This window comes from Rhinopithecus bieti, unplaced genomic scaffold, assembly GCF_001698545.2.
Source record: "Rhinopithecus bieti isolate Rb0 unplaced genomic scaffold, ASM169854v2 scaffold_71, whole genome shotgun sequence".
Classification (NCBI taxonomy): domain Eukaryota; kingdom Metazoa; phylum Chordata; class Mammalia; order Primates; family Cercopithecidae; genus Rhinopithecus; species Rhinopithecus bieti.
The window spans coordinates 1,702,198-1,714,515 of record NW_016803101.1 but is presented as its reverse complement, the minus strand read 5'-3'; positions in this window follow the sequence as shown (position 1 = coordinate 1,714,515).

Genomic DNA, 12,318 nt, shown 5'->3' with positions numbered 1-12,318 from the left:
CTTCAAATTTTCCTCCTACCCCTGGCCTTTCTCCATTCGGGCAGCATTAGGCACCAAAGGAAAAAAGAGCTAATATTCAGCTTTTGAGATTTATGGATTTATTTTACAAATGCAGCTAATAATATGCAATGCTGACTGTGGGTAGGCACTGTTCTAAGTGCTTTATAAATATTGACTCATTAATTCCCATAACAGCTCCATGAGGTAAGCACTATTATCATCACCCCTGTTTTACACATAAAGGAACCAAGGCACAGACTCATGTCCAGGACCCTAAAACCAGTGCATGGTGGAGCCAGCATTCAAACCCAGCACACGGGGCGCCCAAGTCCATGCTCCGAACCACTACATGGTGATGCCTTGAAACTCACGGCAGAGAAAAGTTGGAGAGAAAGGTTTCAGAAAGACAAAAGTAGAAATCCTGAAAGACTCTGAGCATCAAGTGAATGCTATAGCAATAGATTTAGAAAAATGATGCTTGATGATCTAAGTGGAAGGTGTGTCATACCCCCAAAGAAATGCTGAATTTCCCAGGTAGTGTGGGGATCCAAACAAAGGGAGACTTGTACCTCATTTCCTTAGTGCAACCCGAGGGGGCAACAAGTCTCCGCTTGTTCTTTCTCTATACCTCCACCAGTCACAGGCAGAGAAAGTAAAGATGGGGCCTGCAGAGCAGAATGGGCACGGCATAGCTCCATCAAGTCTCCCAGAGCCCCAGAGCAGCACAAAAAGGCATCCAAATACTTCCTATGCTTCCCTGTCCTCTCACCCCAAAAGGGAAGCAAAAGACAAGCCTGGGGTGACCTCGAGCAGTCTAGCAGTCTTGCAAGTTGTATGAACTGGAAACATGAGTCCAGAGGAGAACAAGACCATCTTGAGGATACCAGCAAGGGTAGATCGCTATGCCCGGAAGCCAATAGGAGCCATCGCAAATAAACCAGAATTTCTGAGGACAAAGGTCCCCCCCGCGATAGACATCAAAGTATGATGACTTAAAGCCCCAGAATTTAGAGGCAACCCAGGGAGAAAAGGGTGGGGGAAAAAAACTCCAGAACAGAATTAATAAATAATTGACCGAAAGTAGCCTGAGTTGAATATGATTGAAATTAAGTTCAGTTAGAGAATAATGTTATATTTGTTTTTTGCACACGGATTTTGCAGTCTGAGACTTTTACCTGCTTGGCTATAAAGAAATAAAACTTGTTTACCTTTGCAAACAGTACTCTCTCTCTCTATGAAAGCCAAAAGAATAACTCCAAAAGTGTTTTGAGAAATAGGATCATTACTGAACTGAATATATGACTTCCCAAAGAGATTACTTTCCAGAGTAACACTCCTTTCTATAAGTGTCCATTCTGTTCGGTTTCTTGAAAACATTAGTCTCACTATTTCAAATGGTATTCATACTACAAACCTGGTCCTTAAAATGACTGAAAGTAGTTTAGCAATGGTTGCTGTCCATTATTAATTCAGATAAAGTTGCAAGATTTGAGGCTAAGATGGAAAAGATTTAAGATTTTGTGAAGTCAGGATCTAATTTAGCTTTGAGTTTGGCTACTACTCAAGCCAAAGCTTTGAAGCTTTTCTACACGGTGAAACAACATTGTGATGAAGGATCAAAAGCTGAAAAGTTCAATGCAAATAAGGCTTGGTTCATGCATTTTAAAGGTAGTGATGCCTTATATAACATCAGGGTGCAAGATGAAGCAGCAGGTGCTGAGGTGGCAGTTCCAGAGAGCAGAAAGACTTTGTTTCTTGAAGGTAGTAAAAGGACTGACACTTTGTCCCCTAAGGCCCATGCTAGCCACAGTGACATCTGTGATAGTAACAAGAAGGCAACAAAACTGATGTTGCTGAATCTATTTTCTGAACATTTATTAAATGATCCTGGGTCTCTCAAAAATATTCTCAAAATTGCTTATGATCAAGGAAAGATTTTTTTTTCTCAAATCCTTACTCTGATTAGATATTTTCTTAACTCCCAATTTGTTAAAGGTATTCTAATAAAGAAATTTTACCTGAGATCATTTCTTTAAGAAGCTGGGCTTCATGTTCTCAACCAGTATAACATGGCTTTGCTACTGATTCAAAACGAAAAAAAAAATCAGAATGGTTTGATTTAAATAATTTTTCTTACAGGAACTTCTAGCAGAAATATAACTCTCCGTAAGTGTAAAGAATATCTCTAGTGTTGTCACATGAAAACTCGATTAAAGGATCAATTTTTTTAGAAATACATATTTTCAGGAAAACAGGAATGGAAAACTTAGTTATTAAAACAGGTGCCATGAACCAGATATAATTGTGGATGTTTAAAGTTCTACAAATTGAATGAATTTGCCTTTGAAAAATTTGGATACTCTATATGATTTCAAACAGACTTATTAAGGAAAATACCAAGACACCCTCTTCAATACCTTCCCTATTATACCTTTCCTAAGCAATATCTGTGAGTTACTGAAGGTCTGTCAGCCTTCAATTTGATTTTATTAGCATTTGTTGCTTTAAATCAGACCTTTCACATTATTTATACAGGGTTTTTTAAATTCAATATTCAAAATGATAGAACATATACATTGAACCACAGATAGGGACATAATTCATTGCATGCCTTATAACACTTAAGTGGTTTATTAAACTTGTCTGCTCTTATATTGGATAAATTCTATCCTTGACATCAAGATGTGTGTGTGAAACATTTATCATGTTTAGAATTCCTCTAAGTTACACAAACTACTTCATCAGGGAATTGCTTAGAGTACCATCCAGAAGTTAAATACACCAAGTATCCAAATATTTCTCTTAAATATGAGTTAGACCTAGACTACCACGTAGAATTATTTTAGTGGTCTCAGTTTCATCCCCAGTGGACAGTAGTACATAGCAAGGTAAACCACCCCACATAATTTGGCGCTGTTTAGAACCCGCAGCCTCTGATCAGGAGGAGCCTCCCCATGTGCCCAAGGAGACTGAATGGCCTCTTATTAGAAGAAGCACAGTCTTTCAGGCCAGGCTGAGGTTGGAAACTATGGGAGGATGGGGCTGCAGCTCTTGGCTCCCTTTCTGGCTTGGGGAAGGTGGAGGTCTTCTTGGGGCGGAGCTACTCACATCGCAAATGGAGAGCAGGTTATTGAAGGAGAATGAAATGAAAGAGATTTTGTCAGCATAATGTAAGGAAGTTTATCATTTGGGGGAACAGAAATGCCAAACTTCATTTCCGTTTAGGTAACACAGGAACTAGAACTAGAGAAGAAGGAAATAAAACGCCGTAACCCAGAAAGCTGGAACTCAGTTTAGTTAGAATATTGATAAACACATGACTTGTTTATCGTGTATCGTCTATGGACTCCCACAGAGGTGCTACACTTACTTAGAAGAAACACACACATGCTTCTTTTTAATAAAACAAAGAGCTAGGTAATTGCTGCAGAGGAGGTAAAGTTTTTGCCTGAGATTATTAATCAGAAAAAAGATTTTCTACTGGGAAACAGGATAGTAAAACAAAAAGATCATGCGACCAGTCGGATTTGGAACCAGTCACACCTGGGTTTGAACTCCAGACTTTGGGCAAGAAACCTGAATCTCAAATTCTTTGATTGTAGCATGGGGTCGATGTTACCCAGCTCAAAGGGCTTCTGTGAGATGAAATAAGTGAATGCATAGGACCTGACACACTGCCTGACGCAGAGAAAATAATTGAAATATTAGGTCCATTCTCTGTACCAGGGCTCGAAATCAGGGGATTGGTAAATTGAAACAAAGACTAATATGTTATTATTTTCACTAACCTCTAACTAAAAAGTCACATTTCTTAAATAATACATGCAAGCAACATTAGCATATACAGTAGCTATGATATTGACACTAATAGAAATCACAGATATTTTCATAACACAACACAGCTAGTATAGATATTTTTAAAGGCCGGGCGCGGTGGCTCAAGCCTGTAATCCCAGCACTTTGGGAGGCCGAGACGGGTGAATCACGAGGTCAGGAGATCGAGACCATCCTGGCTAACACGGTGAAACCCCGTCTCTACTTAAAAAAAAAATACAAAAAAACTAGCCGGGCGAAGTGGCGGGCGCCTGTAGTCCCAGCTACTCGGGAGGCTGAGGCAGGAGAATGGCATAAACCTGGGAGGCGGAGTTTGCAGTGAGCTGAGATCCGGCCACTGCACTCCAGCCTGGGCGACAGAGCGAGACTCCGTCTCAAAAATAAATAAATAAATAAATAAATAAATAAATAAATAAATAAATAAAGATATTTTTTAAATATTGTTTAGACTCATCACTACTTTGAAATTATGGTAGTTATTAGACCTGCTGCTAGATCTTGTTATTCAATGCATTAATAAGAAAGCACATTACTGTACAAAATTATTTTTCAACATTTTGATGGCTATATTCTGTAATTGATTTCCTTTGCAATATTATGTGTTTTTTAAATTCTTCATAAACATGCTTTAAATGGGAATTGAAAACATTGAGAAGAGGACTAGAGACTTCAACAAACTGCCACATGGGTTTGCTCTACCCTCTGCGAGTGGTGTAATATTCAGCCATTATGAAATAGATGAAGGCCCTATTGATTGGGACTGTGAATAGATTGGGACCATTTTTCAGATGGGTCTAATTTGGGTTGTTTTCTGCAAATATGATCAGTTTTGGACTTGTAGGTGATTTTGGTTCATATTCAGCTGTTGCTCATTTAATGAGATTTTTACTTGAAATGTGGAATGAAAGTGAACACTTGAACATTTTATCTTTTCTTGACCTCAAAAAGTAATATGAAAAAAAAGGAGATATGTCCAGATCCCTGAAAGTCATTTTCATATGCACATGCCCCAAGGATCTTAGCGAGTCATTAGGATTTTAGGACACTAAGCTATTGGCTTTATTTGTGGCAAAGGTACTGTGAAATAAGATAAGAATCGGCAGCTTGTAAATCTTGTCTCCCTGCAGTTAAAAATAAAAACAGGCCGGGCGCCGTGGCTCAAGCCTGTAATCCCAGCACTTTGGGAGGCCGAGACGGGTGGATCACGAGGTCAGGAGATCGAGACCATCCTGGCTAACACGGTGAAACCCCGTCTCTACTAAAAATACAAAACTGGCCGGGCAAGGTGGCGGGCGCCTTGTAGTCCCAGCTACTCAGGAGGCTGAGGCAGGAGAATGGCATAAACCCGGGAGGCGGAGCTTGCAGTGAGCTGAGATCTGGCCACTGCACTCCAGTTGACTCTGCCTCAAAAAATAAAAAAATAAAATAAAATAAAATAAAAACAGATTCAACCATCATCTGGTTAATATTTCCTTACATTTCGCTAGTTCTCAAACATGCCAAAATATGCCTACTTGCAACGGCTGGAAAATTATACTGCGACTAAAATTATATTTCTTAGCTTCCTATGGAGTGCTTTTGCTCTGCGAGCTCAGGAATAATCTAACCAGTGTTTTCTGTTTTGTTTCGTTTTAATTTGTGACAATAATCCAATGAGAAATGTCACCAGGTTTTGTTATAGGGCAAAATACACTTTATAATATGACTTTTCTTTAATATATACCAGAAGCATATTTCTTATTCTAATATGTGGGCAAAGTACATTTTAACAAGATAGCAGCATAAAAATAATAATTTGCCAATAATTTGGCAATAATTTGGCAAAAATAATAATGTGGCATATGTAAGTCTGAATCTTGATTTTATTTATTTATTTATTTATTTAGGTTTGGTACAATTTAAAGACAGACTTTTTACTCCCTATAAATGAATTAGACAGGATCACATTTGTCAACATTCTCCTTATAACAGCATTCATTTCAAAGGAAGAGGATAGAATTTGACTAATGTTGAGTGCAAACTATTTTTAAATGGTGCCTATTTACCAAAAATGTTATTTAAAGTGTTGTTGAGATAAATGTGCCATTGACTGCATAGCTGTACTCCTTTTGCAAGGTATTTCTCAGGCGGGTAGATTTTTTTTTAACATAGATGAACTTTCTCTCATCTCCTTTCTATTGTTGCTAGAATGCTTGCTCTGAGTTGTAGGCAAGTAGATTCCCACACAATGTATTTCCTACTCTGGCTTTCAATGTAGCCTTTTTGTTCAACTTGTTCTAATATTTATTCTATAATTTATTTAACAAAAATCACTCCATGTTCAAAGAAACATTCTGATAGTTCAGATGGAGTCCTCTCTGTCTGGAATTAGCATAATAGAGGTTGGACAAAATTTCCTTTCTTACTCAAGTGTTCTAACTAATGGAGACCAGAAGTTCTAGAGGTCCAGCTTCTGCAAAAATTTGATCCTTTTCTTGCCAACTGAAATATGACCAGAAATGATCTACAGAGTTCAATTTCGCCTGTGCTCTGTGTTCATTCATTGAATGATTGATTCATTCACTGAACATCAAATAAGCATTTACCACACCTGGATGAACACGCATACTGACTGTAGCTCCATTTATTGAGGAGACATTCCCTCTTCCTTGTCTTTGAAGAACACCACTGAATGTGGCTATAATGCAGCTACCAATCATTTCTGGTTTGCACCCACATACTGAGTCAGCTCTTCTGTAAACCAAACTATGGCTTTCTCCTCTTCCTTCAGCTGGTTGTACAGGAACTCTCCCCTACCCCCATACAGCCATAGGAGTGAGTAGGCGAGAGGGTTACTATAACTGTGGTGAATGACAAGGGATCTGGGCTACCTGCCTGTGCAGCCCATCCAGGCTGTACCATTTCCACCTTAAAATGGACAACTGGCTGCAGCTAGGCCAATCTCAGTAGAAAAAGCCTCAGACCTTAGAAAAGTTTTAAGACAGTTACAGTCAAGCTGATGTGAATCCTCAAGCTTTAACAAGTAACCCGTAAAAGAAGTTGTGTATGCTGTAGAAATAGATTTGCTTTGGCATCGCATTGTGCTCATCCACTGGCTGCGAGCAATGCTTGGGACATCTTGTGGCTAACGTGGGGGTAGTTCCAGAAGGGAAGCAATGGGCTATCCATCAGTTATGGTCCCCTTAACAGGGGTTCTGCATGATGCATTCTGCTGGCTGCTACATCATCAAATTGTGTTCCTTTCCTTCAGAGCACTCAGCCACTGTCACCTTTGCTGGATTGTAAACTTCATGAGAGCACAGGCTGCTTTACTCACCATTTGACTTTCAGCATCTAGCACAGTGCCTGGTACATATTAATCCTTAACTATTTTTTCATGAATGTTGAAGTGATGTGCTACTCCAAAACACAACCTTTGTAACTTTTCTTAAAAAAACAAGAAAGAAGATATTCCATTACCCTAAACTGAAGGCATTGCCATCAACATTACAGAGTATCTTGGGCATAGCAACCTGTAAAGTGTGTGTGCTCACCCACAAGCCACATTCAAGCCAACAGTGAACAGAGGCTTGTCTCCAGAGCTCCCAGCTGACGTCCTTTTGCAGGCTCCCCCTTGAAAATAACCCCTTCTTCCTTCCTATATTCTTCTTAATCTCATTTCTATAGTTTGTTGAAAGAAAGAATCTGTTGTTCAATTACACTAGGAAGTGAATTACAACAAAGCAAAAATGAAAATTTAAGCTAATGGAATGAAAGCTCTACAATAGAATTTTCTGACATGGTAGCGGTATGAGGGTAGAAACAGACATGTACTTAGAGAGGGAGCAAAACTCTGCTATTGTACCCAATTACTGCCTATTTTACCTGTAATAAGGCTCTGCATTCCCACAGTAGGCTGTAAATTCATCAGTCTAATCACATTTTCTGGACTAAGACAGAAACTTTCAAAACAGAAAAGGAATCCTGTGGAATACATACCTTAACAATAAGCAGAGATCCACATTTTTAAAATGCTTATGGAAACGAAGCAAGACCAAGAGCTGTAGGATATCACCCTGAATCTGCTGACCAAGCTCAGTTTTAAACAAGTTCCTTGCCTAGACTGCTATGATCTCTGACCAGTGCCCAGCAACAAGAAACCCACAATATATGTCATCTATTGTAGAGTTTACAGTGAAAACGCATGCCCAGGCAAAAATTATTATTTGTATCTCTGTCTATGCATATAATGTGTTGTGTTGTATTTGTTTATGGCTCTATTTCTCTCAAAGGCAGAAACTTTTAAGGCAGAAACTTGACTTACTCTTTTCTGCCCTCAGCGTCTAGGCTAGTGCCTGGCATACAAGGGGTGCTTAGCAGTATTTGTCAAATAAGTAAATGATTGAATAAAAGATTACTATAGAGAAAGATATCTCAGACCAGGTCCCCAGTCCAAAGTACAGTTGTCCAATGTATCAGAACTGTGTAAAGAGTTAATTCAGATTTCCTTGACCCTACCAGACTACATAATTCATTACCCAACTCTCCCCTTCGTTTTCTACTTGGTAGAGTTGGCTTTGGTGTTAGGTAATACATATGTAATAAAAACTCTAATTACCAGTTAGATTCATCTGCTTATTATGATACTAGTCTTTTATTAAAACTAGATTTCGCTCCACCATGCTCTTGGCTATAAAATAGAGCTCTTTTACTTTCTACCAATTCTATTGGCACTCCTTTTTAATTCAAATACTGCTCTGGGATCAACAATGCAATAAGACATAATTATGTTTTAAGATCCATGAATTGGTTGTGAAAATGCAGGTATTTTCTCTCTAGGTAGTTTGCTCCAGGAAATACACTGAGAAGTATATTTTTATCTTGATGTATGGGGATTTACATAGGAACATACCCCTTAGAGTTGGAAGTAGTATTTTGCAGAAAGGCTGGAACAAATACCACCCATCACTACTTTATTATGTTCACAATGTACTCCATTATCATCAGTATGTGAGTATAAATCCTCATAAGAAAGCTCCCAGTATTAAAAACCATAATTATAACATGTATTTATTCCAAACATATGTACCACCATTTCAAACTACCCACCAGCTGAATATATTTTGCAGCTTTCAAAATTTGACTGGCGCAAAGATGGCTTTTATAAATGTGATTTATGACAATTTAGGTGCCGAAAACCATCGTAATTACAAGTACTGTAAATGTTTTCTCTCTGCTTAAGTAGCCTCGCTGAGGAGGACAGCGTTCATTTCCTGTGGGCTGGGCCTTTTGGCTCCAGCCTTCTCTGCAGCCAACAGGCTGCTCTGCTCCCAGCTCTGTTTCACCAGTAAAAGATTAACAAAAACTTTTCAGCGCTCAGTTTTCTTTTCCCTCTGGGGCTATCCATTTTCCCATCTCCAAAGAGGGCAGCCTCTCCTAACATATGTTGGAAATTGTTGTTCAACTTCACAGAGTATACAAACACAAGACTTTTCTCCGTCCGTGGTGCCAGAGCAGACGTTTCAATGGAATATTTCATTATAATGCAGAGCCTATGTGCCAGAAAAGAGGCTTTTCAAATGAACTTCATGAGCTTAATTTTTTTTTTTTTTTTTACCATGTGGTATCTGGGGTTTCTATAAAGCACAAGAGACTTGACTTTTGGTATAAAAAACTTTAAACTTTTAACGTACCTGGATTTGAACCGGATAATAAATTGTCAAGTAATGACTCTTTGCCAAATGTTAATAAGTTTCATGAAAAGTAAAATCAGAGAGTCGTGGAAAGGCTGTGATACTCTGCACCTTCCTAGCACCTTCCATCTCGTTATTTTAAGACCTCTCTCTTCTGTCTCTCTCAGTGCACCAATGGGCAGTCAAGCCACAACAAAGGTCAAGTGACTCACCCAAGGTTACAAAGAGAATTAGTGGCAGGACTGATGAGATACCCAGGATTCCTAATTCCCAGTTCAGTGTTGTAGTTTAAAAGCCCCATATACCCCTCTTGTAAATTATTCTGTCGTCAGCACTTTTCTTATTATTCTTTGTTTCTGGCAGTTATAAATTCAGAGGTTTAGAAAATGACTTTGTGACAAAATTTGGCCAACAAAATCTCTAGCTTACAGTCAATCATTTCCAAAAGACAGTTTGAAAATCTGTAGTTCAGCTACTTTGGGGGTATAGATATGCCTAATCCAAAGTTCATGCATCTTGGTATGTCTTTGAATTTGAAAGGATGACTACACACAGGATTTATTAAGTTGTGTGTTAATTACTGAGTTTTGGTTTTTTTACTAAATCAACATAAAAGGAGAAGTTGAATTTAAAAAATTTTAAACTCTAATTGCTACAAAAATAACTTATGCTTGATTTATACACTCCTAAGTTACAGTATAAATGATTATAAAAAAAAATTTGCAAATAGGCTTTCTGTAGAGACTCACCATATAGCTGAAATTTACAGAAGAACATGACTTGAAATGTGCTGGAGTACCAGGCTTTTCTCTTTAACCAGCTTCCAGAGCTCTCATGCCTGCTCAGCCAGCTCTGTGAATCACATCTTGGCCACCAGTGAGACGACTCCTAAGTATTTCTTACAGGCAGTGTCTTCACATCCTATTACACTATAGCATTTTACTATACAAATATTTCTTTGTATTTACTTAGCTGTCTAAAAGACCATTTCTCCAAAATCAATAGAGAGGCAGGAACAACACAGAAAATAACAGCCACTGGAAAAAAAGAGCAACCACAACATTTTGTCAAATAGAAAATCAAAACAGAATGTAAGGCTACATCCAGCAATTTACAATTCCTTGAAGGAGCGTTTCTTGCAATAAGTAATTCATAGATGATGCAAATCACACCCCTTCTGATTTTTGCTGTTGCCTTTATATTAAATTTCAGATGTAACAAACTTGCTGGGTTGAACCCAAATGTAAAGGTCCATGTGGTTCCTTTCTCCCTTCTTCCTTTGACTTTTTATACTCTCAGAAATTTTAACAATGTATATACATTGCTTTTATTGTACAATTATCTCTATTTAAAAACATAGATACAAATATTAGATATTATCATGAATATATATCAAATAAAGATTGTAATTTTAGTGTAGAGGAGATTGTTGGACTGAAAATGTTTCCAACCAACAAATTCATACTTCTTTCATACATTCTCTTTAGAGAGAACAAATATTAACCATAATTTTTTCCTTTTTTTTTTTTTTTTTTTAACCAGCGTCTCACTCTGTCACCCAGGCTGGAGTGCAGTGGTGCAACCTCGGCTCACTGCAAGCTCCGCCTCCCAGATTCAAGCAATTCTCCTGACTCAGCCTCCCAAATACCGGAGACTACAGGTGCCCGCCACCACACCGGGCTAATTTTTGATATTTTTAGAACAGACGGGGTTTCACCGTGTTAGCCAGGATGGTCTCAATCTCCTGACCTTGTGATCCACCAGCCTCAGCCTCCCAAAGTGCTGGGATCACAGGCGTGAGCCACCATACCCAGCCGTAATTTTTCAGTATTATGTTCAGTAAGCCACAGTGAACATTGATAGGGGCTTACTCCCTTATAGAATATAAGCCCAGTGACTATTCTAGTTCATACATCACCATTAAGCCATTTCACATTATTTGCTTATGTATTATGCACTTGAATTCCAGTTTCTTTGATTTGTAACGAAGAGGTGAAACATTAAACTTCTTAAGATTACATTTTTCTCCTTGCAAACTTGAGATAGTAATTCTCACAGGCTAAGTACAAACTTAACACTTTCCAAAGAATTCCACACTGTCTAGGAAAGAGGTCTGAAGTGAATATAAGAAAGGATGTAAATAAACTTAACAGGTTTCATATAAGTAAAATAAGAATAAAAGGGAATATATATTAACTTAAAGAATATTTCCTCCAAAAATCTATAGAGAGGAGCAACACAGAAAATAACCACTGAATTAAAAGTGATCACAAGCACGCTGTCATATAGAAAATTAAAATAGCATGTAGTCTGATTATAATATGCAATTTGCAATTCCTTAAAATATATACTCACTTTTATACTTACATGCACACACACACACTCACACACATACCCACTAATCTGGAAATACTCTTTCACATTACTATTTAGAAAGGAAATGCTCAAATATAGGGTCACTATTCACCTAGGGGTAGGAGAACCCCTGAGAAACGTGGAAGAGATCATGCAGAGCGTCCTTTTTTTGCCATTTCCACCCTTACTCTCCTCATCAAGTTCATTCCTCTCTGTCAGCCAAATCCTCCCACTGCATTAGGGCTCTGGACACCTCTTCTCTTCATCTTTTCCATCCCCATTTGTCCTCACCTACTGTATCAGGATGATCACAGCACAAGTCATAGTCAATGCCTGCATGTTAAGCAAGGCATATTTGCTAACAAAAGATACTCCCTGACTCCATGAAATTTGTGAGTTTCTTACTCAGAGTCCCTGGAGTCCCCCTTGTCAATACCTACTGTACGTCTGCCTAGAC